Source organism: Lissotriton vulgaris, chromosome 1_2 (assembly GCF_964263255.1).
Source record: "Lissotriton vulgaris chromosome 1_2, aLisVul1.2, whole genome shotgun sequence".
NCBI classification, from domain to species: domain Eukaryota; kingdom Metazoa; phylum Chordata; class Amphibia; order Caudata; family Salamandridae; genus Lissotriton; species Lissotriton vulgaris.
This window is the reverse complement of record NC_141686.1, coordinates 283,522,681-283,550,248: the sequence shown is the minus strand read 5'-3', so window position 1 is coordinate 283,550,248 and position 27,568 is coordinate 283,522,681. Positions and strand designations below refer to the sequence as shown.

Here is a 27,568-nt window from a genome sequence, read left to right as displayed (position 1 = left end):
AACAATATTGACCTTCTTCTTGTTCCCAGAGTCAAAAAAGCAAGAAGTGGAGGTCACTTCTTTATATTTCTTGCACCAAAGCTCTGCTACTCTTTGCCTACGAGCAAGAGAATGGAAGACAATTTTATGATTTTTAGACAGAACTAAAAACATACCTTATACCTTAAATCTCGTCAACCCACCTCACTCACGCTAGCTTTGTTAGCGCTGGAAAAACGAGTAGCCAAATGCTTTATAAAAATAATGAATAGAAGAGAATATGATATTGGGGATCTGGAGCACTTTATTAGGGACCTACTGGTGCCTACATTTAACCCACAAGAAAGAGCTGCTGTGAAACAAGATATGGATAGGGGTGGGACAGCAAAATCTCTGCCTCAGCTTCAATCCAGAAGGAACCCTGGCCCAATGGCCTTCCAGTCAAAGACTTCAAATGCACTGCCAGGAACATTTTAGATGACATGATGGAATCATTTAGAGAAGCAAGCAAGAATGAGGAACTTCCACCCAACTTGAGAGAAGATACTATACGCTAATCCTAAAACTGGGCAAACCACAATAAGAGCATTCCCTGTATAGCGCTATATCGTTACCAAATGTGAAGACAAACGTCCTGGTCAAGATAGGCCCAAAGGACTGTACACCCACATAAATACGCTGGTGCGCCCAGATCAACTGGGGCTCATTCCAGGAAGGGCCTTGAGCCATAATTTGCACAGATTACACATGGCAAAGGGCTGAAGATGATAGGTGAGGAGCCAGCCCAGCTTTTGTCCCTGGACACGAAGAAAGCTTTAGACACCACAGAATGGCCATCCGAATGGGTGTGGGTCCTAATGGGCGTGGATCCTAATTTCATACGATGCACACAATTGACATATGAACATCCAGAGGAATGGGGCAGGATGAACAACGTACTACCTGAGGCATTACCCTCCATGGCGGGACACAACACCCTTTCTATTCATGTTGAAAATGCAGCATCTGTCCTGCTGGATAATAAAAGACACTCTAGTTAGACACCTGTACGGCTGAAAGGAGGTATGGGAGTCTAGTATCTCGATGTATGCAGATGATATAATGTTATACTTGGAGGACCCGGATCTAACATTCACTAGAATACTGCCTATGATTCGGGTATGTGGGAAAGACTGGGATAAAAGATCAATGGTCCACGTCAACACGCTGTCCACTAACATTCTGGGAGCCTGGGCCTAAATAGCAACAAGCCATACAGATTAATAGATGGGTTTTAGGTATTTGGGCATAAATATCACTAGAGATCATAATATGTGGTGCAAACAACTTGCAAAAGGTCGCCGATTGGTTTAAAAAGGCAAACTATCGACACCTTTCGACTTATTATATAAAATGACGACTTTATCGCTGTTCATTTACGTACACCAGATTAGTTCAATGACAAAATCAAGGACATTCTTACCAGCTGAGGAGCTGATAATAAGCCACCTGTGGGTGGAGAAGGCACTGAGAATACCATTAGCTAAATTATACAAAGGAGCGTACGATGGAGGCACTGGACTCTTGGACATTCGCAGATATCATTAGACAGCACAAATAGTAACACAGATATGATCTTCACACCTCCTGATGAACCAATGTGCCAACTAGATTGAAATACATTGGGAGAAGTTGAGTTCCGACTGTTGCTATGCGGTACAAACCCATGTGCTACATGGCCAGAGCCCATACGTATGGTTTCATCGGCTCGGTATGGAAGCAATCCAAATGATAGATGGGTCGAAGGTTGTCAGATGGGAGCCCCATGTGGCATAGTCAGGCTCTAAAGGTAGCGAACGGGTTAGCAGACTTCCAAAGATGGGATGTTTCCTAAATTAGTTTGCATAAACTAGAATATTCACCACTTTGCTATGACAGACAAACAAGTAGCCAGACATCAACATCTGGCTTAAATGTTTGTAATCCGTGAAAATAAAGTAAAGTTACAAAGGAGTTAAGACTGACAGGGGTGTATTAGTGGCTATAGCACAAAACCTTAAAATATATTAAGTTCACAAGTTAAGGTGCCACCCTAGGCCTGGCCCCACTGTACTCACTTCTCTCAACAACTATTTACCAAAAAATGACTAAAGGTTCTTGCAGGATGATAGCTCCAGAGAACTGCAAATCTAACAGAAAATGCCCACGAAACATATGATATGTGTTCCTGCTGCATTGTTGTCATGATATGAATACCTTAAGGGACAACAGTAGACGAGGCGTGAAGATGTGTGCTACACTTAGCAAGATTCTAGCCACTGATTTGTCAGAAAGTCTTACTTCGACTCTTGCTTACCAAACGCAGAAGGTTACATCTGATCACATTTTGATTTTTCAAGAACACAACAGGCAATGATAATAAATAAACTCACTGAAAACCAATTCCCACGGTTGACAAGGTGCGGAGGAGACCGAAGTCGTGCAGCAGTTCTTATGCCCTAGCTCTGGAACAGAGACACTGATTCTACCTCATGATGGTCATGCTGTGGGGGGTGCGGTTTGGTGTAGCCTGACCTGCAAAAAAACACATTGAAGACATTTGATAACCTTGCGTCTCCTCTTTAATATTTTAAATCGGAAAATATCATTTTAAAACTGTTTTTGTACATTTGAAAAATGATAAATAACAAACTTGAAACCAACTGAAGCAATTTAATAAAGTACATTTTCAAGAGGTCATTGAGTTACACCTGTTCAGATGCTCTGTAACCGTCACTCATCACTTTTGCTGATGGCATTATACAACAAGCATTTGCAAAGCAATAGGCCTCGTTTTTATGACAGTTTAAGCTATTGGCATTGTAAATGACAATGCCTTTTATTTATCTGTTTTGTTAATTAACACATAAATAAAAGGCATTGTCATTTTGCCTGTTAATGCCAATAGCTCAAACTCTTGTAAATGCGAGACCTATTCAAAGAGGCGGCCGCCATTGTCCCAGGCTGCTCGGAAAGAGAAAGCACATATGTTGCATGGAATGTTGCAGGAAAGCACGTCATGTCTGCAGTAAAAGAAACGCATTAAAGAAAATACTGCTTACAGACTAAAAAAGACGTACCGTGTAACAACCGAAGTAAAAGGGCCAGACTTGATGGGAGGTTACAAATGAAGACAAGGCGGTACTAAGGAGGGAGAGACAAACAAGCCTATTAACGAATCAGAAGCCAGCATTTACGAAGGACAATGACACAAGTCAATGACAAATATGGTCAGAGAATGGGTGGGGCTTCTATTCAATACTCCAATACAGCATGCCGCAGAGCAGCGCATGATCTGCCCAGGCTCGACCAAAAAACAATGGGAATGAGATCCCACAGGTTTAACTGATGAGAAGTAACGTGCTTGGATGCTCAATCAAACTGCATATAATGGCACAATAAATAAAATGTTTTCCAACAGAAGGATCATATCTTGATTTTATTTATGTTTTTTTGTAGATTTGCAGTACAAAAACAATACACAGCAGGCAGTTACAGTAGAGAAACACTGATTTTAGATAAGGGAACCAAGTAAGAATCTCTGCAAGATGGTTCATTCTGAAGAAATTATTATATTAATACAAGCTGATGAAGTGTGGGTCAATGGTTAGAGCGGCAGACCCTGATGCAGAGTTCTAGCCCGGGACCAGGGCTCAATTCCCCGCCTCGGCGGGTCTTGGGCTCAAAATTCCACGGACCTCATAATTCTCGCCTCGGTGCCTATTCCAATCATGGAGTCCCACTCTGCAACTCTGGGCAATAGCTTGCTTAATCTCCACAACGCTAAGGATGCCTGGCCTCCACCTTCGGGGTGCCCAGGAGTGGACGCCTCACAGGGAAAGCCAGGATGGGTTCCACAGCAGTATTCGCACAAGCGCCTTGAGACCATTTCGGGTGAGTAGTGCGCTATACAAGTATCAATTTTTTATTTATTATTATTAAAGGAAAAATACATGCTATGAGGTTGTACTTTTAAAAGCGCATTGTAGGATGAAAATACACATGCACATTATACAAAGTAAGACAGCATTAACATTATGTCAGAGATAGGATAACAGACTCTCTGATTATGTGAGGGCTTATATTAGATCAGGGTTTAGATTCTAGCAAAGCTCAGATTTGTCCACCTTTCTACACATCTATATACATATATGCTACTGGGGAAGCAGTAGTTGCAGGGCAGGAATGCTTTTTCGGTCAATACACAGTGTAGAAAGTAGGTTATGCTTTCATGGTTACCCACACGTTTTGCTGGTGTCATAAATGTTTTCTGACTACTCTGACTGGGACCCTGCTAATCAGGACCCCAATTACTGTGCTTCTTCCCTAAATTGGCTATGGTGTGTAACTGGTACCTTCCTATGTGGCTACTGAGGCACCCTTGTAAGTCCCAAGTATATGGTACTGAGGTACCTAGGGCATGGGTACCCCAGGGGTTTCCTGGGGGCTGATGCATGTATTATGCCACCCATTGAGAATCCTCCAAACTATGGCTACAGGCCTGCCATTGCAGCCTGTGTGAGTTGGTCATGAAAGATATAAGTTACCTTATATCTAACGTCACTACACTCGGAACCTATAGGTCACCCCTCTAGAAAGCATTTCAGTCCCAAAAGCAGGGTGCTCGGTTATGAGTGTGAGGGTGGCACTGAGTGAGCAGACATCCCTACAAACCCTGGAGTTCATGCTCCGTGCTTTGTAAGTGAATCAGCCGTGACCCGGAGTCCATTTTCCAAGCATTGTAAGTGAATCAGCCGTTACAGTATCAAGAGGCCATGCGATGACCATCTCTAAACAGGGTGGAACAAACCGGGGCATGTTTGGTATCAAACATGTTGAATCATACCCCAACACCATATCTGGTGCTAGAGGTAGGATTCTATCCACAATAGGGCCCCTCCGGGGAGCCCCCCCACCCATGCTCCTGGGGCTGATCTTACAGACCCTGACAGCAACCAAGGGCTGCTGCCGACCCCCGACACGATTTTGCCCTCGTGCTGCTGGGCCACGTCTGAGCAGGTGAAGGAAGGACAAAAGGTTTTCTGTCACAGGGAGGTGTGACCATCTCCGAGACAGGATTTAGTGTAATAGGCTAGGGTGGAGATGCTTGCCAGCAACGCATAGTCTGCTAGAAGAACACATTTGGTGCCCTCTTTGCATATTCCAGTTCAAACCAGATATGGGAGCCATTTGCTGCCCGCAGTGGGACACAAAACTATAACAAGCATTAGAAATGCAATAGGTCTCGCAGCATTAGAGTTAGTGCTTTTAGAATTGTTAATGGTTTTTTTTTGTAAATCTTTAGCATGAGGTTGAGGGTGAGTGAGGGTGAGTGAGGGTGAGGGGTTGAGGGTGAGTGAGGGTGAGGGTGAGGCTGAGGGGTTGAGGGTGAGGGTGAGTGAGGGGTTGAGGGTGAGGGGTTGAGGGTGAGTGAGGGTGAGGGGTTGAGGGTGGGTGAGGGGTTGAGGGTGGGTGAGGGGTTGAGGGTGAGTGAGGGGTTGAGGGTGAGTGAGGGGTTGAGGGTGAGTGAGGGTGAGTGAGGGTGAGTGAGGGTGAGTGAGGGTGAGTGAGGGTGAGTGAGGGTGAGTGAGTGAGGGTGAGTGAGGGTGAGTGAGGGTGAGTGAGTGAGGGTGAGTGAGGGTGAGTGAGGGTGAGTGAGTGAGGGTGAGTGAGTGAGGGTGAGTGAGGGTGAGTGAGGGTGAGTGAGGGTGAGTGTGGGTGAGTGGGGGTGAGTGTGGGTGAGTGTGGGTGAGGGGTTGAGGGTGAGTGAGGGTGAGGGGTTGAGGGTGAGTGAGGGTGAGGGATTGAGGGTGAGTGAGGGTGAGGGATTGAGGGTGAGTGAGGGTGAGGGTGAGGGGTTGAGGGTGAGTGAGGGTGAGGGGTTGAGGGTGAGTGAGGGTGAGTGAGGGTGAGTGAGGGTGAGGTGTTGAGGGTGAGTGAGTGAGGGTGAGTGAGGGTGAGGGGTTGAGGGTGAGTGAGTGAGGGGTTGAGGGTGAGGGGTTGAGGGTGAGGGGTTGAGGGTGAGGGGTTGAGGGTGAGGGGTTGAGGGTGAGGGGTTGAGGGTGAGTGAGGGTGAGTGAGGGTGAGGGTGAGTGAGGGTGAGTGAGGGTGAGGGTGGGTGAGGGTGGGTGAGGGTGAGTGAGGGTGAGTGAGGGTGAGGGAGGTTGAGGGTGGTTGAGTGAGGGTGAGTGAGGGGTTGAGGGTGAGGGGTTGAGGGTGAGTGAGTGAGGGTGAGGGGTTGAGGGTGTTTTTCCAATTGTTTTTATTTTGTATATTAACTTACAATGCCGGTTGCGTATTTTGGTTGCACTCCTTGAAGTTTGTTATAAAGTATTTAAGTGGCATAGTAACATTACAGCTGCCGTGATTTGAGTGCTTAAGTTCAGTGGTGGTTTATATTTGTCTCCTTAACAAATAACAAGAACATACATGGCGTAACCGAAAGGCTTGTGGTTTAAAACAAGCAATGTGCTGTCCTTGGCACAGGCGCAAACGTTCACCACTTGCATGCATGCTGGGCATGCATTAGTGAGGTTAACCAATTGATATGTCCATTCCCCGTCACAGACTGGTTTCAGTAACCCTGCCTCCGCCAGGTATCACACCCCACTGTTCTATGTTGGCATCTAAGGCAGGAGACACTCCTGCTAATATCCTGAGTAAAATCTTTTGGTGTTCCTGAAAGTACATGAGAAGGCTATGTCGCCTCGAGACTTTAAACTGTAAGGGGTGTGTTTGGCCTTCTTAAGGGCTTGTCAGAGTGAATGGTGTGAATAATGATGAGCAGCTCCCTAGATAAACAATCTTTTTTTAAATGGATTTTAAGTGCGTGGCCTTTAGACATCTTCACGCTTTGAACTCAATCTTGTGAAGATGCTTGTGCAAAGTTCCTGCAATAATTTAGTGTATGTAGTAGTGGATTGAGAGAGGTAAAACTGGAAGTCCTTCATGATGGAGGTCCTGCACATCCAGACAGCAGACGCCAACAGCAGATAACTTTATAGTATTACCCCTGGATGCGGAATGCCAAGGCCCAGAAGCCCCAGGGAAGCAGATGCGGAGCTCAATACACAGGTGAGCACTGCCCGGCCGCCCCTCACCTATCTGACACACAGCCGACACACTCTCACTGTCACACAGTTGCCACTTACCTGATATATACATGCTGGCAGGACCAGCCGAACTCCTTACATGGGAAAGACCAGTTGCAAGAAGCGGGGGAGCTGCGGGTGTGGGGGGATGCGCTGCACCCCCTCCCTTCGTCACCCCGTGATTAGCACCGCAGTGTAAAGGAGCCGTGTGATTATCGCAGCTGATATCGATACGTGCGGAATGGCGGCCGGAGCCGGGCGCGCTAGTAAATGAAAGCGAAGACGCACATCCCATTGAAGCTTTTTGTAAGCCACTAAACCGTGACTGTTACGTGGTGAATGCATTATCAGCCGCTGTGATAGGCTTGTTCGCGCCTGCAAAGGATGAAGAGAGATTCGGTGTCGTATCTCCGGCTTTGTCCATATCTCACTCTCTGGGGTGAATTGGGAGTTAATGACGGCTCTTTTATCATTTTTAATTTCATGCATATTATAATAATTCCCCGGCTGAGCTGGTCTTCCAGACTGAGAGGGGCGAATTAATAGCAAACTGCGAGATGGCAGCCGAGGACGGAGCGTTTGAGATTGTTAAGCGAGGGATGGGTTGTAGGAGGCAGAGGCACATGGGCGGGCGGCGGGAGAGGGACGGAAAGAAATTACAGGAAGGGGCAAAAAGGGAGAGGGAGAAATAGAGACAAGCTTGTTCAGCTATCTTCCATTTTCATTTAAAGATTCAACCAATTTTCCAATTCCCGTCCCTCACTGCACTTCTTATGACCACGTGGAGCGGCTAAGGAACACCTGCCAGAGCTCGCTTCCTCACAGCACTGCTCCACAGGAAGCTCCTTACGTCTCTTCCGGGCAAGGAAATTTCCTGTGGTCACGCACACATTCCAAGCGCTGTTAAATTCATTCCACAAATGTTAGTCAGCACCGCGGTCTGACAAAAAAAGCAACGTTTCTCTTTAACAGCAGAGAAGCAACCAGCAGTTAGGGGCTCTGGAAAGCGGTTCAGACAGAAGGCAGTACCACAAGGCAGGGACAGTTACAAAACAGAACCAGTGCTTATACAGCTCGTACTGTATTTCCACCCTTGTTCGTGTTAGTGCTAATTCAGAGATGAGCGCAAAATATATTCACTCCAACCTCGTGGTAACTGCACATTCAAACTGGTATACAAACAGTTCTAAGAAGTAAATGGGGTTAGTGATATTTTTTCCACACCGAACTAATCTCTGCTGACGTGCAAGCTCCCTGGAACAGCACCGTATGTCACCGCTCTTAACTTCTGCATGCAATGCCCATGGTGGGAGAGAGAGAGTGGGGAGGAGAAGGGGGGAGGAGAGTAGGAGGAGAAGGGGGGCCAAAAGAGACAAGACGGAGGGAAGGCAGAGAAGGGGAGGGGGGAGGAGAAATGCGACACGACGGGCAGGGGAGGACCGAAAGATTCTAATCTACACAGTGGTTGGAATCCGGGTTGGTGTCAAGGATAGTCCAATCACAATTGAACCTAAATGTGGTGTACCTTAATATAGTGATTCTTAAAACAGCTAATCTGAAATAAAGAATAAAATTTGAATACACATGATCTGCATAGTGCTGGTCATCCAGAACATATTCTCATTGCAGTGCAGCATGCAAAAAAAATCAACATGCTGCCATCAGTGGTAGTGCAGCTAGCACAGTGAAAGACAAAAACACACATGACACACTTGAGGGTAATGACAAGCAACAAGATTTCACACAATGTAACATGGGGATAAAGCAACTCACCGAAGTAGTGTGGGTGGCACTTAAGCCTCCAAGAGTTAGGGCAGAGTGAACGCTCATTTAGAGTGCTAAAAATTACAATTGAAGAATGTGATAGAATTATCCCAGAGTAAAACTTCTATTAAGTAATGCAAGACCTGTAAAAAGCATTTCTTTGGTACTCACAGAGTCGTAGAAGCAGATACAAAGGATGTCCTACCCAATCTCTACCACCTCGAGAGAGGAGGAGAAGGGGAAAGGCGGCGTATAAGTGCTCCTTGATCAATTACTCAAAGGTGCTTGTGGTCTCCCTGTAGCCAAGCACTAGACGGGAACATAACGAAGAAAGTGTAGGAGTCATCTTGGCAGCATCAGGGGTGTGAAAACATTGTTACTCGTAATACCTGAACCCGTGGGAATCCGGGCAAAGTGCGGGATATAATGAGGCTATCCTAGGAGGTTTTTCTGGCGCCGGGCAGGGTCAGGGAATCGGATCGCAGGTTCGAGTAGGTGTAATTGTGCATGCGCGCTAAAGTGTCCAGAGAAGCGGAATGCCAACGACATAATGGTGCAGGCCCCTTGCCTACCTGCCCAATGGAAAAGATAGTATTGCCGCATCATCGGGGAGGGCAGGGGACCCCAGTGTCGAGAGGAGCCGACAGATGGCCTCATGATGTGGGGCCGGTCTTCGAAGAACTCTCCCGGGAACCTGGCAGTGCCGGATTGTAGTGGCTCTCCCCTGTATACATCGGGAAAGGAGCGGGGTGAGTGCGAGGGGCGGGGCTCGAGGACCCTGTAATGCTATGCCAAATTAACGATTCAGATCAGGTGGCATTAGAAGCAAGTTGATGCCAGCAATCATTGCCATGTGAAGACAGCACACATTGTAAAAAATATAAAAATGGTGTAGAGGCAATGAAATTAAAGGAATACATTAGATGATTATAAAAATAAACAAATAACACGGCGGGCAGGGGAGGGGGCGGAGAGGGGAGAGGAGAAATGCGACACGGAGGGAAGGGGAGGGGGCGGAGCGGGGAGGGGGCGGAGAGGGGAGAGGTGCGACACGGCGTTAGACGGAAGGAAGAGAGGGGAGGGGGAGGAGAAAGAGAAATGCGACACGGCGGGAGGGGGCGGAGCGGGGGAGAGGGTGTGTGTGTGTTGTTAGGAGACGGACGTGCACGCGCTTTTAAGGTCAATGCGCATGCGCATAAGCTCAATGCGCATGCGCATTGACCTTAAAAGTCACGGGCACTGCAAGGAATCGCCACGATTCCTTGCAGTGTGGATAAAGAGTGGATAACTCGCAATAGTCTCGCTTGCTCGATGCGCATGCGCATCGACAGGCGAGACCTAAAAAGGACATGGGAGTACCCTCCCCACTGTCCGACCCATCATCTGATCCTGCTTTCTTAGCGAGCAACTGCTGGCTTGAAATAACTAAATCTGCCTATTCTGCTACCTGGCGATCCTATATCTCAACTTGTTTACATGAAATTGGCCTGCAAATTGGGCTTAATAAACTGATAATGCCCAATTATAAACTTATTTTTAAAAAAACAAATCAAAGCTAATCCCTTAAGTGTGGATAAAACTGCTTTAGCGGCAAAAACTCATGCATGGACAGTGATTAATTCACATCAGTTTTTGCGTATTCAGCCTTGCCTTAATGCTTTTTGGCGTTAATAAAAAAAACATTTTTAAAAATAAGTTTGGGAATAAATCCAGCTACAGAGGGTACGCCGACCATGATTCAGCAGTGGCCAAGTACTAACTGTAGACTCTGTGGGTGGTCACGTGAATCTCTATTGCATATGGTATGTGTGTGTCTCACATTGCTTAAAATACTTTGCATACTTTTAATATCTTTATTTCTTAGGTTTAGGGTAAGATCGTGCTAGTCAAGCTCTCATCTTAAGTCTATCTGGCTAATCAATTCCACTGCTATGTCAATTGATAAAGTTTTTAGCCACTGCCGAAAGATGTTTGGTATTGACTTGCTAAGGTATACTATAATTAAATTAAATGGCTCTAGGAGAAATTTTGAATACATGGATGCATTTTAACTGCTTCTTTTCACATTACGGCCTCCCTGAAAGATTAGTGTCTATGCCGTTATGGTAATTTATTAGAACCCGAAATAACGAAAATATTGATGCACCTTCATGGCTTGTTTGCACAATGGAACTATTGTTTACCGCACGTTTGCACTTTAAAACCTAATGATCTGTCATGTCCTTTAGGATAGTCCTGTCATGTTTACCCCATTTTACATACATTGTCCCATCCACACGACAATAACGATTCTAAACAGGTGACCTTTAACTTAGTAGCTTGCTCCTGTCTCTTCGACGCCAGGCTCTTGGTACTCTATCATAATTCCTGTACCTGACGTACATAAACATGTCCTCAGGCACTGTATAATTATTCTGTATAAGAGTCACCACTTTTTTCATCCTTGGTCAAGAGCCAGCTGTGCATGATCGCATTTGTTTGGAAAAACATTTGTGATTGTTTCCAAGACACTTATGCTTGTTTTAAAAACATATTGATTCTAGAAAAAACCCTGGAGTGAGTTCTCTAGTATAAAAGACACTTAGTCACCCCTACAAATCAGAGGAGAATTTCTTCTAAGCTGACGCAGGTTCCTGCATGCTGAATCTTTGACACACAGCGGTCTGACATCCCTTGCGGGGTGTCATCCTCAAAGCTGAAACGGGGTCCTTCATTCTAAACCATCAGGTGAGGGTGAATGTTCTTCCCTAGGGGATTCTTGGCTACATACAAGCATATACATGCTACACATACATATCTGTACGGCTCGCTACATGCTGAATAATTGCGGTTAAAATTTTGCTTACTTGTTTTAAAATTAAACTGTGCTTCTTCCTCTCTCTCGCATTTTAAAAATATAACCTTGCATCAGAGAACCTTTTGTTCTCCTTCCTTTGACCTTACCTGCCGGCTCTTGTAAACGCTGTGTGTCCTATCGTTTTGCTTGTGTTTGTCACTCCCAAGATGGCGGTGCTTTAATTTTGTGCTCCGTCCCATTCCAGACTCTCAGGGGGCTTGCTAGACAGGGCGACACTCTAGCCGCCTCGCTTGTTGCTCCTGACACCTTAAATAGCGTCCTGATGCAAGCGCGAAGCGGGCGCGCCAGAGGCAAGCCTGTCTGCGCCCGTCCGCGACCAGCGGCCAGCAACTATGCGGCAAATGACATAAACTCTCTTAGCCAGATTACGCATGCCCCGGAAGAGCTTTTGCTACTTAGAGGTAATGACTCCTCATTTTGCATTGCGTGCAACCTATCACTAGGCAGTTATAGATGTGCTAACTGTGGTTTTACGTTGGGCTTGAAGTACTTTAATTCGGGTATTATTGCCTCTAAAGGCAGGGACACTACCACACATAAAATTTCCTTCCCAAAGGCAGGCAAAAAACCTATATGTATAGGCATTTATATAGCGCACTACTTACCCGTAGGGTCCCAAGGCGCTTCGACCGCTGCGAAACCCTTCCAGGCTTCCCTGAGAGATGGTCCCTTAATGGGTATCTCCAGGGTGAGACCAGGCATCCCCGGCGGTCTGGTGGGGCCGTTAGTGAAGATGAGGCAAGCTAATGCCCAGAGTTGCCGAGTGTGATCGCTGATCAGAGTGGGCACCGAGGCGAGAGAATTATCGAGTCCGCTGACCCTGGTCCAGAAACCTGCCGCGCTGGGAATCGAACCCTGGTCCCGGGCCGTCCTCTGCTCTTGGGTCTGCCGCCTCTAACCAGTGAGCCACACTACTTCACCTACACTTTTGGAGCATTAATTGCTGCTCCCTTCCTAAGAACAAAGCACACATATTCGATTTTCTGATTTCAGAGACTCCTGACGCTTTGTTCCTAACTGAAACCTGGCTCCATACCAGTTCAGGCCCAGATGTCGCCAGCGCCCTTCCCCCTGGCTACACCATCTCTAGAAGGGACAGAGGAATTAAGAAAGGAGGTGGGATTGCTGTAATTTTTAAGACATCTATTTCTGTAAATTAGAGCCCCAACTTTTTCCAGATTGTGAAGCCGCGCTGTTCAAATTGTCTGTTTCTCCCCAAATGCCCCTATCTGGTATGCTTATTTATCGCCCCCAGATAACTCTAAGAATTGGTCGTCTATATTTCCCTGACCTAGTGGCCCCGTTCGCCATGAAGGCTGCCAATTTCACCATTCTGGGGGACGTTAATCTTCATTTAGAGGACCCCATGGATAGTGGGCGCTCAACTTTTCTAGCTGATCTTGAAGCTCTCAATCTGTTGTTAAATAATCAGAGTCCTACTCATCAGGTGGGTCACCTCTTGGATCCTATTCTGTCCAACACTGTGTGGGGCTGCAGTTTTCCTGCGCTTCCCTTATGTTGGTCAGACCACTATGCCGTCCAATTCAGATTAGTAACCTCGGGGGCATTGCGCCTGCTCGCAGAGATGACTCAGTCAGAAGAAGGCCCTGGAAGAAGCTAGACCTAGACTCCCTTAATAACCTTTTAATGGTGAATCCCCCGGACATCAATTTACCTTGTTGTTCCCTAAACTCCGCGGTGTCTTACTGGTTAGCTAAGTCTATTGACACCTGCCTGCCCTTGGTATCAAAAAGTAGTTCTACCCACCATCCTCCTGCCTTATGGTTCAATGATGAGCTAAAGGCCTTGAAATCCAAGTGCAAGCACTTGGAAAGAAGATGGCGGAAAGCCTATACCCTTAGCAGTAAGGCCGCCTTAAACACTTACCATCGGGCCTGTAAAGCGGCGAAAATCTCCTTTGTCTCGAATACCATCACAAATTCACCGAACCGTCCATGGGCTTTATTTTCCATGGTCAAAAAGCTGGCTGGATCGAATACTGCTCCGATGCCACCTGCCCTGGACAAGACTCAATGCAATAATATTGCAAACTATTTTATCTCTAAGGTCGAGACGATACACAGCTCATTAAAATCTTCCAGTTCTGCAAATTTAGTGAGCCCCCGGCCTGATATGACTGGTGGGAGCTACCAATTCTCAGCAGCTAAGATTTCCATATGGTCTCCCTTCGAGGATCGATCTTTCTTAGATTGCCTAGCTAGGGTAAAATCTGGTTCTCCTTTAGACCCCCTCCCTGCTAACATCATACAACAGCTTTCGCCAGAGGCTCTCGGAGTTCTTAGAGCACTTCTAAATGCATCCTTACATGAATCTTGCGTTCCCATAGATTGGAAGCATGCAATGGTTGTTCCTTTACTAAAAAAGCCTGGAGCTGATCCTTCGATTATGTCTAATTTCCGTCCAATTTCACTGCTGCCGGTCCTTTCCAAAATCTTGGAAAAACACGTCAACTGTCAGCTCTCAGTTTATGTGGAAAGCACGGGTTTCCTACATCCGTCTCAATCAGGATTCAGACCCCATTTTTCTACAGAAACCACTTTGCTGGGGGTCACTGAAAAATTGCGCTCCAGCCTAGATAGGGGGAGACGACGGCGCTCATTTTACTTGTTCTGAGCGCTGCATTCGATACTGTGTCTCATACCATCCTTCTTAAGTCTCTCCGGTCGGCAGGAGTCGAAGGGCCCGCTTTAACCTGGCTGTACTCCTTCCTTAGTGACCGCACATTCCAGGTTTTTTCCTCTAAATCTTCATCTACTGTCCAGCCATCGGCATACGGAGTGCCCCAGGGGTCCACTTTGAGCTTGTTGCTCTTCAATATCTATGTGAGACCCCGGGCGTCTATAGTGGAGGAGGCGGGGTTAACCCTTTACTCGTACGCCGATGGCACGCAAATTATTTTTTCCTTGTCCTCTGCAAAGGAAGGTTCCTTGTCCTTCCTTCAGGTGGGGCTACGGCGTGTGTTGGAGTGGATGTGTGCCAATCTTTTGAAACTAAATGGAGACAAGACCGAGGTTGTTATTTTAGGTATACACAAGCATCTTTGGGGTCCTCAACATTGGCCACTGGAAATGGGCATTCTTCCCCAACCTGTTACCCAAGTTCGTTATCTTGGGTTTATTATTGATAACAACCTCTCAATGCGGCAACAGGCGGTTAGTGTTGCCGCCACTTGTTTTACCATTCTAAGATGGCTACGGAAGATCATCTGGATGCTTCCAGACTCTACTAAAAGAACGGTAGTCCAGGCATTGGTTACTTCTCGCCTGGACTACAGTAACGTTCTGTATTGAGGCGGAAGTCAGGAGGTGTTGAGGACACTCCAGGTGGTCCAGAACTCTGCAGATCGTCTCCTATGTCATGTCCCAAGGAAATTATCCATCTCTCCTTTCCTTCGGGACTTACATTGGCTTCGCATTGACAGTCGCATTAAATTCGAGACCCTGTGTCTTGTTTTTAAAATCAAGCAAGGAACCGCCCCAGCTTATCTTCAGGAGCTTGTCCATCCATATGTTCCTTCTCGGTCTTTACGCTCAGCCACTCAAGGCAATCTTGTTACTCCAAGGTGTAGACTTACCAGAATGGGAGGTCGCTCCTTTTCATTTCTTGGCCCTAGATTATGGAATTCTCTTCCTAGTTTCATGAAACATGAATCTCTCTACCTTAAGTTTAGGCGAGATCTCAAGACCTGGCTTTTCTCTCAGTAACCAGCTTGCCGTCCACTTAGTCTGCAGTAGTGGGCATGTCTGCGCCGGGAAACCCGGTCTAGGGTAGCTGTGCGCATTATAAATTCAATTAATAATAATAATAATAATAATAATAATAATAATAATAATAATCTAGACTAGGTATATTTAGGAAAAATACTTAGGGCGCATATTTTAGTAATATGCAAGTGCTACTGTTTTTATCTGAACTGTTTATGTTCATCTTGTTAGCACTATGGTAGAAATGTATCTACTATTTACAATATTGGTACTTGCAATCTCTTTTGTATGCTTCTCTCTCATAATTGTCGCAGTACATATATTTTACACAAAATTGTCGCTGGTCCAATAAATACTTATTGAAACGTCCTAAACGCCAATATGAGAGAAGCAAGCACGAGGGAGCGAAAAGTACTGTACTGTTTTTCACGATCCCTGAGGAATAAGGGTTGTCATGTTCAGTGGTTGCCTGAAACTACCTACACCACTGTACGATACAGGGGGTGATAGTGGCACTGCAGAGCTAGCTGGTATAATGGCTGACATATCCTGTGGGGGTGTCTGGAAGCGGTTGAGACACCCAGTCCTCAGTTTAGGTCATCCAAAACGTGCAGGTCCTGGGATTTCCTAGGAACTACACGACAGATCCAGCCTATGTCTTAATGGATTTCATAGTTGATTTGAACAATGATTTACAAGGTTAACTGGATTTTAACACATTTACCGCAGTGGCAATTATGCCGCGGTGCAGGCATTTCATTGCGCGGACGGGGCCGTGTCGGCCAACGGATGTGCGCAGCACTACCGAGGGGTTAATGTATATTTGTGAACGCAACTATAAATTGTTAAGGACATTAGTGTGGCTGTTCTAAATAGAAGTTTACAAATAGTTTTAAAGTTCTGGTATGGCTTGTAACTACAGATGTGTTCATTAATACAGGTGCCTAATATATACAGAACTGTGATAATGTTTTTATAAACTGCTTTGTTTCTAAGATTTTTTATTGTAAGCAATAATCAAGCAATAACGAATTCATTCAAAAAATTCCCTCCTCTTTGAGGGAACCCTGAATCCTCCCAGCCCTCACCTTAGGGTACCTAAGGGCTTACCTGTAGGTGGGTCCCTAGATTTGACGTGGAATTAGATTCAGATCCATCTCTACTTCTACTTCGATTGTCTGGGTACTCTGGACTCGGCTGAACTTCGCCCTGGGCACAAGACAGCACCTGGGAAAATAACTGCTGCTCTAGCCTCCTCGTCCTACAGGCTCACTCAAATGTCCATGCCCGTGCTCCGTATAGGTCCGTCCAAGGCCTGTGGATATCAAAGACAACTGAAGAAATCTCCCTTGGGGTGAAGGAGTCACTCCCTTGCATCTGAAGACACCGCAACAAAGCCTACTGGTTTGCCGATCCTGGTCTCCCACAAACTCCACAAGGCTCAAACACACAGGTGGTGGTCCGGCACTCCCTCGAGGCCTGAACTGTCCTCTCATCGAAGTTCGTGGCCAGTATCCCTCGTCGGGGTCCCTAAAACTGTACCCCTGTGCACCGCGTCGCTACATCACTTCATTGCATGGCAACCACATCGGTTGTCTCGATCGACTCGTTCCAACAGAGACGGGCGCATCGCAAGGTTCTGTCAGCTAGTTTGTCCCTGCTATAACTGACACACGTTGAAAGGGTTGGTAGGAACAGACGGACTCTGTCGTCTTCAACATTACGGTGGCTCTGGTAGAGCTACCCACTCGGTGCAACAGCGTCGGAAGGTCCTCGTAATTTCTTTTTACAAGTATCCTTGAACACAATGGATCTTCGTCTTCCATGCCTCCTGGTCACCCCTGAGTGGCATATACTCTGTGCCCTCTGCCTCTTTTAGGTACTCTTTGACTCTAATTCTCTTCTGGGTTCCAACTGACTCACTTGTCCAACTCTGGTCAGACTGCAACCGCGACGTACCCACTGGTCAGTATTTGTGAAAGGGGTTGTGAATCCCCTTTTGCACACAACCGTCTTGGGGTTCCTAGACTCTCACCTGGGGTGATTCTTTGGGTCCCCGACTCTTCTATGTCTCCTGGGTACAGTCTCAACTTAACTCGTGGTTCGTAATCCTCTATCTTGATATATGGTCTGGTGTCACCTTGGGGACCACTGTGTATTGGTGCTACTGACTGTTCTTTTTCCAAAGTATTTTGTGCATAGTGTATATCTCCGGGTAGGAGATACTGTAAAGTGTTGGAGAGTGATTGTAATAAATATCTATTTTCATAAGTACACTGTGTGGTTCTTTTTCATTTAGCTTATACTAAAAGATTAGATACTGGTAAACCAAGCTGCTTTGTACTCCTCCTAGACGGCTGCGCTCCACAGCTACCACTTAGAGAGCTTTCTACGGTTATCTAAACCACTAAAATCACCATGAAGGTTGCCTGGATTAGTGCAGGGTGCTACACTTACATAAGTGAGCACCATATACTAACCCAGCTTCTCACATTGGTGTGCAGCTGTTGGGATTCAAACTTTCACCGGTTTACCAGCTAATCTGAGTGGGGTCTAATTGAAAAACCATCACTAACATTTAGGCACATATAATACTGGATAGACAGGTAAGTTATAGTGAACTTTGCAGATTTGTTGCCAAGGGCCTAGCCCACTCTTTCTCCAATCTTAGGAAATTTAGTTCCCACTAGGTTAGGTAGGTGAAAGACCTCACTACACATAGTATGTCTTTAGTAGGAGACGCTAGTGTCTCTCTGCCTTCTAGATACAGTGGCTTCAAGTTCCAGGAAATGAGAGCCCTGTGTTCCTCTAGAAAACTTAAGACCGGGAAAAGCCCTAGCACTCAACGCCTCTTAGAGGAGCTACTGCAGGATGACCTCCAGAAAGCTGGTGGGTCAGAAGAGCAGGATCGAGTGAGTGGGCATGGGGCAGAAGAGGAGACAGGAGGGCCCATCCACCTTAACCTCAAGTCTGACCCTAACAAAGAGGAGTCTAATGACTCCCCCCTGGGAGCTCCAATACCCCAGAGGATAGTGCAGATGGCACAGAGGGTATCCCAAGAAACAGGTCCCTCTTTACTCCACCTGGGAGGCTATAGGGTAGGCAGAGGAGGGCTAGGTCTTCCTCTGCAGAGTACATGGCCTATATTACTTCAAAAGCACATCCGTCTCTGACAAGAGGGATAACTCCATAGACAGGGAGTACCAAAGGATCAAGCTTGAGACCTAGAGACTCAAGCTCAAGCAAGATCAGTTGGCCCGAGATAATGAGGCTTCAGACGTTCAGAAGGCTAGGAAGAACTTGGGACTAGAGTCCCATGGTGGCAGCCCCAGCATCCCTAGAAACAGGGAATCCTCCTTTGACACTAGGAACCTGTGCAGTATAGTTCCTCCTTGCCAGGAGGGGGATGACATCCACAAATGGATCACTGCCTTAGAAAGTGCCTGTAAAGTACAGAAGGTTCCTCAAGGCAGTGGGCAGCTATACTAATGCTTTGCTAATAAAGAAAGAACAAGCTTCTCGCTTTTGGAGAAGAGGATGCTGACAACTACACTGTCTTGAAAACTGCTCTCATCAATGCGTTTGGCTTAACCACTGAACAATACAGAATTAAGTTCAGAGATACCCATAAAGCAGGTACTCAAGACTGGGTTGATTTTGTAGATGGTGCTATTAAGGCTATAGAAGGCTAGTTTCATGGAACAAAGTACAGGACTATGAGGGACTGTATAATTTGATCATGAAGGAGCACATCCTTAATAATTGTCAGAATCAACTTTTACACCAGTACGTGGTGGACTCTGATCTGACCTCTCCCCAAGAATTGGAAAAGAAGGCAGACAAATGGGTCCGTTACAGACATCAACCTGGCTGAGAAGATCTTATGATTAAATCTAGCTCCTGTAAATACTTTATCTTTTCTTGAGCTCAGGTTCCTGATGAGGATATGATGAGGAGTCAGTTTCTGTAAGTACTTTACAATGTGCTTTCAAATGTGCTTTCAAAGCGGGACAGATTACTTTGTGCAATGCAATAATTTGAGACAGCAAAGGTCTTTAAATGCTGGAATCAGGAGCTGAGCCTCACATTCTTAAGAGGTTCTGGATCTTCTTGGGTGCTCCAGCTAATGCAAATCAATGCGCTATTTTTAATGGAAATAATGCATGCATGTCAACAAATTATAAGATGAATATATTTTAGGGAAAAATTAGTTTGTGGTATAACAGGCTTCATCAGTGTGGTCACCTCCTATTTATGTTTTTTGTCAAAAAGTGTAGTTGGTTCCTATTGTCAGTTCAAGCCTTTTCATTAGTTTAGAATCAGCAGTCCAAATACAGGTGAAATATAATCAATAATAAGTTCAAATGCAAGAAGCTTACTGAAAACGATATCAAACGCATGTCAAGCAAACTAGGCAAAACGGTTCCAGCACAACTTTTAAGACAACTATTGACAAAACCAATAAATAGTCTTGTCTTTTATATAGTGATATGTGGAAGCAGGTCTGAACAAGCATTTGCAATGCAACGGTCTCGCATTTGTGAGAGTTAGAGCTATTGGCCTCGTAAATGACAATGTCTTTTAGCCATATGTTTTTGTTCGGAGTGGATGAATCCATGTAGTGTGAAGGAGAATTATGTAGGTTGAATTGGTATTGTTAGTTGTGGAATTGTGTGGTGTGGAGTGGATTTGTGTAGGGGAATTCAGTGGCATAGTGTGCAGTGGGATTGTGTGGATATTAATTATGTGGTATTGAGCATACTGGAATTATATTGAATGGGATTGTGAGTTATGAAGTGTGATTATGTGTAATGGTATTTTGTGTTGTGGTGTGGGATGTCGTGGAGTTTAAATATTTGGTGTGTTGAATTTTGTGGCATGATGTGGAATTTTGTGCTATGGATTGGATATATGTGGTGTGTTGTGTCATTGTGTTGTTGGGTTAAATGATGTGGTTTGGTGTCCAATTATGTGGTGTGAAATGGAAAGGTGTGGAGTTGAATTGTGTGGGGTGAAACTGTAGCGTTGAGTAGAATTATGCTGATTGGAATTGTGTGGCATAGTCTGTAGTACCTATGTGGATTGTTGCTATGTGACAGTGGTTTATGTGGGCTGTATTTATGTGGTATTGAGTAGAGTATAATTATGTGCAGTTGAATGATGTTGAGTGTAGTGGTATGATGCTGTGTTATTTATTTCATGCTATAACCTCACTTTAGGTTAGGTGATGTCACACTATGTTATTGAAGCCACCCTGTCATATATTATTACCTGGTCACAGTCTCTAAGTTGAGGCCACAGCGGAAATTAACACCTGGGAACAAAACACTGGCAGCTCCGCAGATTAATGCGCTTTTCATGTAACCTACCAATGAGCTTGTCAACGCTGTACACATAACTCTGCTACACAGAGACACAAACCAGAGCAGAAAAAAACGTACCTCTTGCGCCTAATAAATACACTCTACCCCTACTTCGGTCTTCGGAGAGAACCATTTAAACGTGAAGTGCTTGTTAGGTAAATTAATTCCCATGAAACTTTTAAAGAAAAAAAGAACCACCCAAATAAACAAGTCCTGTCTGACAGTTAATTGATATGGCGCTTAACAGTGGCGTAGGAGTGCTTCGAACCGCATCTATTTTTCACAGGTAGTGGAGAAGCGTGGCTCAGTGGTTAGAGGCGGCAGACCCGGAAGCTGAGATCGACCGTGGACCAGGGTTCGATTCCCCGCCTCAGCGGGTCACAGGCTCAAAATTCTACGGACTCGACAATTCTCGCTCTGGTGCCTACTCAACTCACGGGGTCACACTCTGCGACTCTGGGCAATAGCTTGCTTAATCTCCACTACGGCCCCTCGCGGCGGGATGCCTGGCTTTCACCTTGTGGACACCCTGCCGTGGTTTCTCACAGGGGAATACCAGGACGGGTTCCCTAAGCAAGCGCCGGGACGCTTACGGGCAGCTGTGCGCTTTACAAGTCCAGCACATTTACATTTACATTTACATTTACATTTACATTTACACGAGGCACAAGGAAATGTAGTGATCTGTCTACTACTGCACATTTTAGTGAATTGAGTAAGTGTGGAGCAGAGTAAAATAAATCACAGAAGACACAATGCACACATCGTTTTTGAAAAATGTGTTTAATATTCAACGGATCTGGTGCAGATTTGTAAACATCGTCTAGTGGTCACACTAGGTCGCTTGTGATACGTCCGGTCAGTTTCCGGCTCCCTCTGGCGTGTTTGGCCTCCTTCAGTAATGTTCCATCAGGCAGACTGCGGAGGGCGAGCACTTCGCCGTTGCCCCAGTGTGGCCCCTCGCTGTGCATATCAAGGCTGGCTGCCTCCAAGGGTGCCTACAAAAACGGCAAGCAGCGAGTTCAGGTCGTGGACCGGGCGCAAGCCGGGACCTCGAGTAGGCGCGTGCCCGCCTCGCAGTGCGATCCTGGCGGAAGCAGCAATCTCTGTGTGCCGCGGCCTCACACTACGCCAATGTCGCTACTTGTTACCGGCCATACTCCTTTTCGTTGCCACCGCTGGAGACAGGAGGCAGACCGGGGGGGGGGGGGGGGGGGGGGGGGGGGTCATGGCACGAGGGGGAATTCGGCTCCCACTTCAGGACTCGGATGGCTTAGGCGGATGGAGAGGTTTTTGGGTCAGGCGTCGCGGACCTCCTCTACAACGCGGCCATCACACGGTCGCGTGTAACCACGCCTGTGCTTTCTTTAATAAACATTTATTCTTACATTTCTTATTGCAATAGGAATAGTAGAACGTTTTTTTTCCCCAGATAGGAAATTCAATCCCGGGTCAGCCATACAAAATCATTGTGTTTTCTTGGAAAGGGTATTTTGTCACTATGGCCTTTCTCCAAAAGAAAGTTGTTGCAGTCTGATTTTTCATCAGAATGGCATTATTCATTTTGGAATGTTGGCATAATGCTGGAAGGCCTAACGCCACCCTAGAGAATCACACCCGGTCCTCTCCTGAGGATGAGGGGGTCCTCTTGCAAAACTGTTAACACCCAAAGAAGGGTTTGACCAGAAAGGGTTGTAGGGCCTTCCTGAATCAATGACGTATCTCTTCAGATTTCAAAGAGAAGCTGAGGTTGTTATGGTGTGCGCCAACAGGCTGGTTATAATACCAGTGATAAATTGTTTTACATGGAAGTGAAAACACGGCGCATGGACACAAGAAAAAACCACGAGCATGATAAAACCCCTACCGATAATGAGATCAATAGTAACGAAGCAATGATTAACTAATACTAGTAAATGAAATGTCAGCTGTGGAATGTGGCACAATATGTGGGCGCATAATTATAATAATATTATTAAGAGTAATAATAATTATAATAGTAATAATACAGGTATGATTATTATTATTTTCGTTATTACTATTAATCAGAAAGTGATCATAATGATTATTATAATAGGAATAACAACAATCAAATCCTTACTGTTAATAACACGTGTATGTTATGCAAATAATAATATTATTATTATTAGTAAGTGTAGTAATAATAATAATCTTGCCATTATTAACACTCTTCCATATCGTTCTTTTGTTGATGTTCGATAATAAGGGTAATGATGACAATAATAATAGCAGGGATGATGGCCCGTTTGTGCTTGTGTATTTTTTGTAAACGTCCAAAGCCCGGTTTGTTTTACCCATCTCACTGGCAGTGCCATGCGTCGTTCCTCCCGAGCCTCGTACTGTTTCCCTAATATATGTTGGGCATTGCCCGGAAACAGGAAGGCGGAGCATAAAATCCCTCCCTGAGAAATGGCGGCATCGCCCATCGCCAGTCTCTGCGTCAAGGATGACGGGCTCCCGCTGGCTACTGCAGCGCGCTGCACATCTGCAGAGCTCTGAGGAGGGGGTTTCTGCCGAAAGGAAGGGAGTGTCCAACCATCGCTGGCCTAACACAGCACTTCAATCTCACTAGTTGCGCTGCAAGTGTGCTACTGCTGATACTAGGCAGTGGCATAATGTTACTGTTGGCGCTACATGCGGTCAGATACATAGTTGGCGCTGCACATCCACTGTTCTAGCTGCTGGTGCTGCACACTGCCACAGACCTACAGCTGGCACTGCATGTTATTAATGCTGGTGCTTCATATGGCACTACTGGCTCGCTGTTGCACTGCATAGTATCACTGCTGGAGCTACACTGGACTGGGTCACTGCCAGCACTACAGTGTCACAGTACTATTGGTAACGCTTCATCTTGAGAACCTAGCACTGCACACACCACGATATCGCCGCTGACCCTGCACGGCGCTAGTGCTGGTGATATGCAGATGCGCCTGCACGGAGCTAGTGCTGGTGATATACAGTGGCGCCCTGTCACTGTTGGCATTATGCAGCAGAGAGTACCCCTGCTGGGGCTGAACACTGCCACAGACTCACAACTGGACCCCAATGTGCCAGATGCTGGTGCTTCACCTGTCACTGCTAGAGCTGCAAAGGCACAGATTCACTAGAGTGGAGAAGTGTGGCTCAAGTGGTTGGAGCGGCAGACCCTGATGCAGAGGTCTGGCCCGGACCAGCAGGGTTCAATTCCCCGCCTCGGCGGGTCTTGGGCTCAAATTTCCCCGGACCTGACAATTCTCGCCTCAGTGCCTATTCCAATCATGGAGTCCCACTCTGCAACTCTGGGCAATAGCTTGCTTAATCTCCACAACGGCCCCTCGCAGTGGGATGCCTGGCTTTCACCTTGGGGATGCCCAGTAATGGGTTATCTCGCAGGGGAATACCAGGACGGGTTCCCTAAGCAAGCGCTGGGACGCTTTCGGGCAGCCATGCACTCTACAAATCAAATTTCATTTCATTTCATTTCACTGCTGGTGGTGGTGCGCTGGGTCAAGCCATCGCTACAGTGTCACTTTGCTAGTTGTAACACTTTGCAGTGTCACAGCTAGCAGTTCACAATGTCACTCCTGGCGCTGGACACATTGCAACTCCTGGCACTTAGCAGTGTCACGATTGGCGCTGCACATCGTGAAGTGTCACAGCTGGCACTACACAATGCACTGCTTCGGCTGAGCGGTGTTACAGCAAAGAACCCCCGGGCACACATGTAGTTCACGTGCAGAAGAGCTTGTGCGTCTCCAGCCCTCTCCCCTGAAGCCTGCCCGCTACGAGCCGCTATAGTCCGCAATGAAGCGAGTTAACGCACAGGGTCGGTATTAAGGCAGTGCAGCGCAGCTCTGTTCATTTACAAATGACAACTGCATTATAAAATGACAGCTTCATTTTACTTGTCCCTTTATGTGCACCTTTGCATGTTTCCAATGTGACTGACTCGGAGTGAGCTCTTTAGCAGTGCGCGGGGACACCCCACTGTTGTCAGAGAGGATTTGGCGCAGAGGTCGCGCATTTTTCGGGGCGCCTTTAATTGTGCATAATTAATTGTGGGTTTGTAATGCGCTAGAATCGACTCCTGAAGGAGTATCTCTGCGCAGTAGACCGCTGGGGAACCCGTCCTGGCTTTCCTGTGAGATGCCCTACTGGGTATCTCCAAGGTGAAATCAGACATCCCCGGCGTATGTGGGGGGCCGTTGTGGAGATGAGGCAAGCTAATGCCCAGAGTTGCCGAGTGTGATCCCTGGTTAGAGTAGGCACCGAGGTGAGAATTATCGAGTCCGCTGACCCTGGTCCACGACCCTGCCGCGTCGGGAATTGAACCCTGGTCCCAGGCCGTCCTCTGCTCTCGGGTCTGCCGCCTCTAACCAGTGAGCCACACCACTCCACCTAGGAAGGAGGTGGAGAAATTAGGAGGGGGGGTCGGGTGCAGCGGGACGAATGACGGTGGAAATACCATTAAATAAGGTGATTGACGTATAAGAGAAAACAAAATACAAGGGCCGGTACCAATGAGTTCGAAAAAAATGTTTTGGGGCAATGTGAGTCTGTGTTATTAGAGATTTGCACTGTTTATGTGCTCTGTGTATGAAATGTATGCATTTACAATTTACTCTCTATTTTTGTATCTTACTCAGGTTCTCTTATATTAAAGCTCGTCAGGGCACCTGTAACCTTCACGGCCCGTGAGAAGAGCTCGGCTGCCATTCGGGGAACACAAATACCGACCCCATTACAATGAGGCAGCTCACATCGACAGGCTGCATGCGAGAGCTGACGGACCCGCCCTGGTCTATGAGCGCCAGACGGCTCATGTGACACAGCAGCAAGAACACCAGAGTGAGCTGTTCAGACATGGAAACCGAGGGGCAGACCACAGGGGTTGCCATGGAACAGAACAACAAACAATGCCTGCTGCTCGGTGATCGGCTCACTCCGAAGAAGAGAGGGCGGGCAAAAGCATCTAGGGAGCCTGCCTGAATCCGAAATATGAAAATAACAAGCTTACAAAACTAGGATGAAATGGATCCAAAAAAAAAAGAAGCAGCAGCTCGGGAGTGGGGCGCGCGAGCGCCACTGCGAGCATATGTCTTCAATTATCGCGGCCACGATAATTGAAGACATATGGGCTTTGGTGCGCGTAACAGACACCAATAGGCCATAGGCGGAGCTACGCGACCGCCTATTGCCTATTGCGTGTTCTGTTTAAAAACAACACGCACTCAAAGCCCAATCAAAATGGACCTAGGAAATAACGTGCACGAGTTGTGTGGAATTTCCAGGTCCATTTTTTTAAACCCTACCAAAAGCGCTTTTTCGCTTCGCTTGCAAGCCCTAAAAGGACCGGAACAGGGAGTCATTGCTGGGAGAGAGAGTAGATGGAGAGGAAGGACAGGACCCAGGGGAAGGAATGAAGGATGGGAAGGAATGATGAGATGGAGCAACAAGGAATTGGTGTGAAGGAGATACAAAAGGTGTAGAAAGAGTAAAAAAGAACGGCAGAGTAGAAGGATAAGGAGGGGAGAGGAGTGAATATAATATTATAAAACTAAAATGGAGACAGGAAAGAGACTGTCTCAGAGAAGAAGCCAAAAGAATAATGCTAGAGAAAGTAAAATGGTAGAAGGCCGACAAAAGATAACAGGTATACTGTTAAGAATCTAGTAAAGAAGAAAACTGCAAATAGCGAATAGCTCAATAGCTGGCAACTCACCTGGGAAGCCAAGTACTTACTCACAATGGGATCAACGCCCCGCCCCCAGCAGCCTTTAAGCAGCTCTGAGGTACACAAGTGGACAGTATGAAGAGCAGAACCAGGAGTGCATTCTGAGGAGCGGGCACAAATGGGCAGTTTCAGAAGCTTGCACTGCTGGGAGTGGAGGGGTTTGACTCTGTGAAGGGCTGCACTGGTGGGCCGTGGGGGGGATTCAACTGAGGCCAATATATGAAGCTGTAATGGATGGCCAGTCTGAGAAGCTGCCATTCAGGGGCAGTGGGCAGTTCACTAGGCTAATAAGAAGTATGAGGAGCAGACATTGAGAGGCACTGGCAGGGTCAATAGCAGCCACTAATGGGAAATGTGAAAAGGCAATAGTAAGTAGCGTAAAAAGTGGGCCCAGCTGAGCAGGTTGAGGATTAGGCACTGGTGAGCAATGAGGGGATGGGCAGTGGTGATCAGTTCAAGTAGCAGGCACTGATGGGCAGTAAAAAGAGCTGCTAAAGCTGGGCAGGTTAAAAAGATGGTGCTGGTAAGATGTTCCTGCTGTCCTCTTTTAAAGGGCCCTTTTTTAAAAGTTGACACAAGTACGAGTTCAGTTTGCGAGAGACTGAAGTGATCAGGACGTGCTAATGGGTTGAAGCAGCTTACTGTTGCAGTTTTAAGTCTGTTGTGGCTAGGAGTCAACTCTATACTGCCTTCACATTGAAAACATCTCATCGGATTGATCTGACTGGATGTCTGTGCATAGGGTGTCAAGACTATTGCAATGCTAATTAGACAGGACTTCCAAAGGACATCATCAACAGACTTTCAACAGACACCAATATCACCCTGAACCTGCGATCGTACAAGCAGTGAAAGCGGTCCACTGGCTCTGTGCAGATGCCACAACACTTTACATCATCTATACGGCCTGCATCCACACTGTGTGCCTGGCAAGGATCTTTCATTGAGGTTCCTTGCATTTGAGTCTTCCACGTCCTTAAATCGACTAAAACAAATTAGTGAATCCTTGGCTGTGCTGGGACCTAAACCATTGA

The 27,568-nt window shown here is 46.5% G+C and overlaps 1 protein-coding gene across 3 annotated transcripts in view; it reads right to left on the bottom strand.

Moving 5' to 3' along the window:
• Positions 1-27,568, bottom strand: part of CLDND1 (claudin domain containing 1) — a 69,137-nt gene that overhangs the window by 24,309 nt on the left and 17,260 nt on the right. For all 3 annotated transcript variants that reach the window (XR_015307561.1, XM_086953234.1, XM_086953235.1), the window contains exon 2: positions 2,391-2,532. The gene's annotated coding sequence lies outside the window, so the exon portion shown is untranslated. The remainder of the gene's footprint in view (positions 1-2,390; positions 2,533-27,568) is intronic.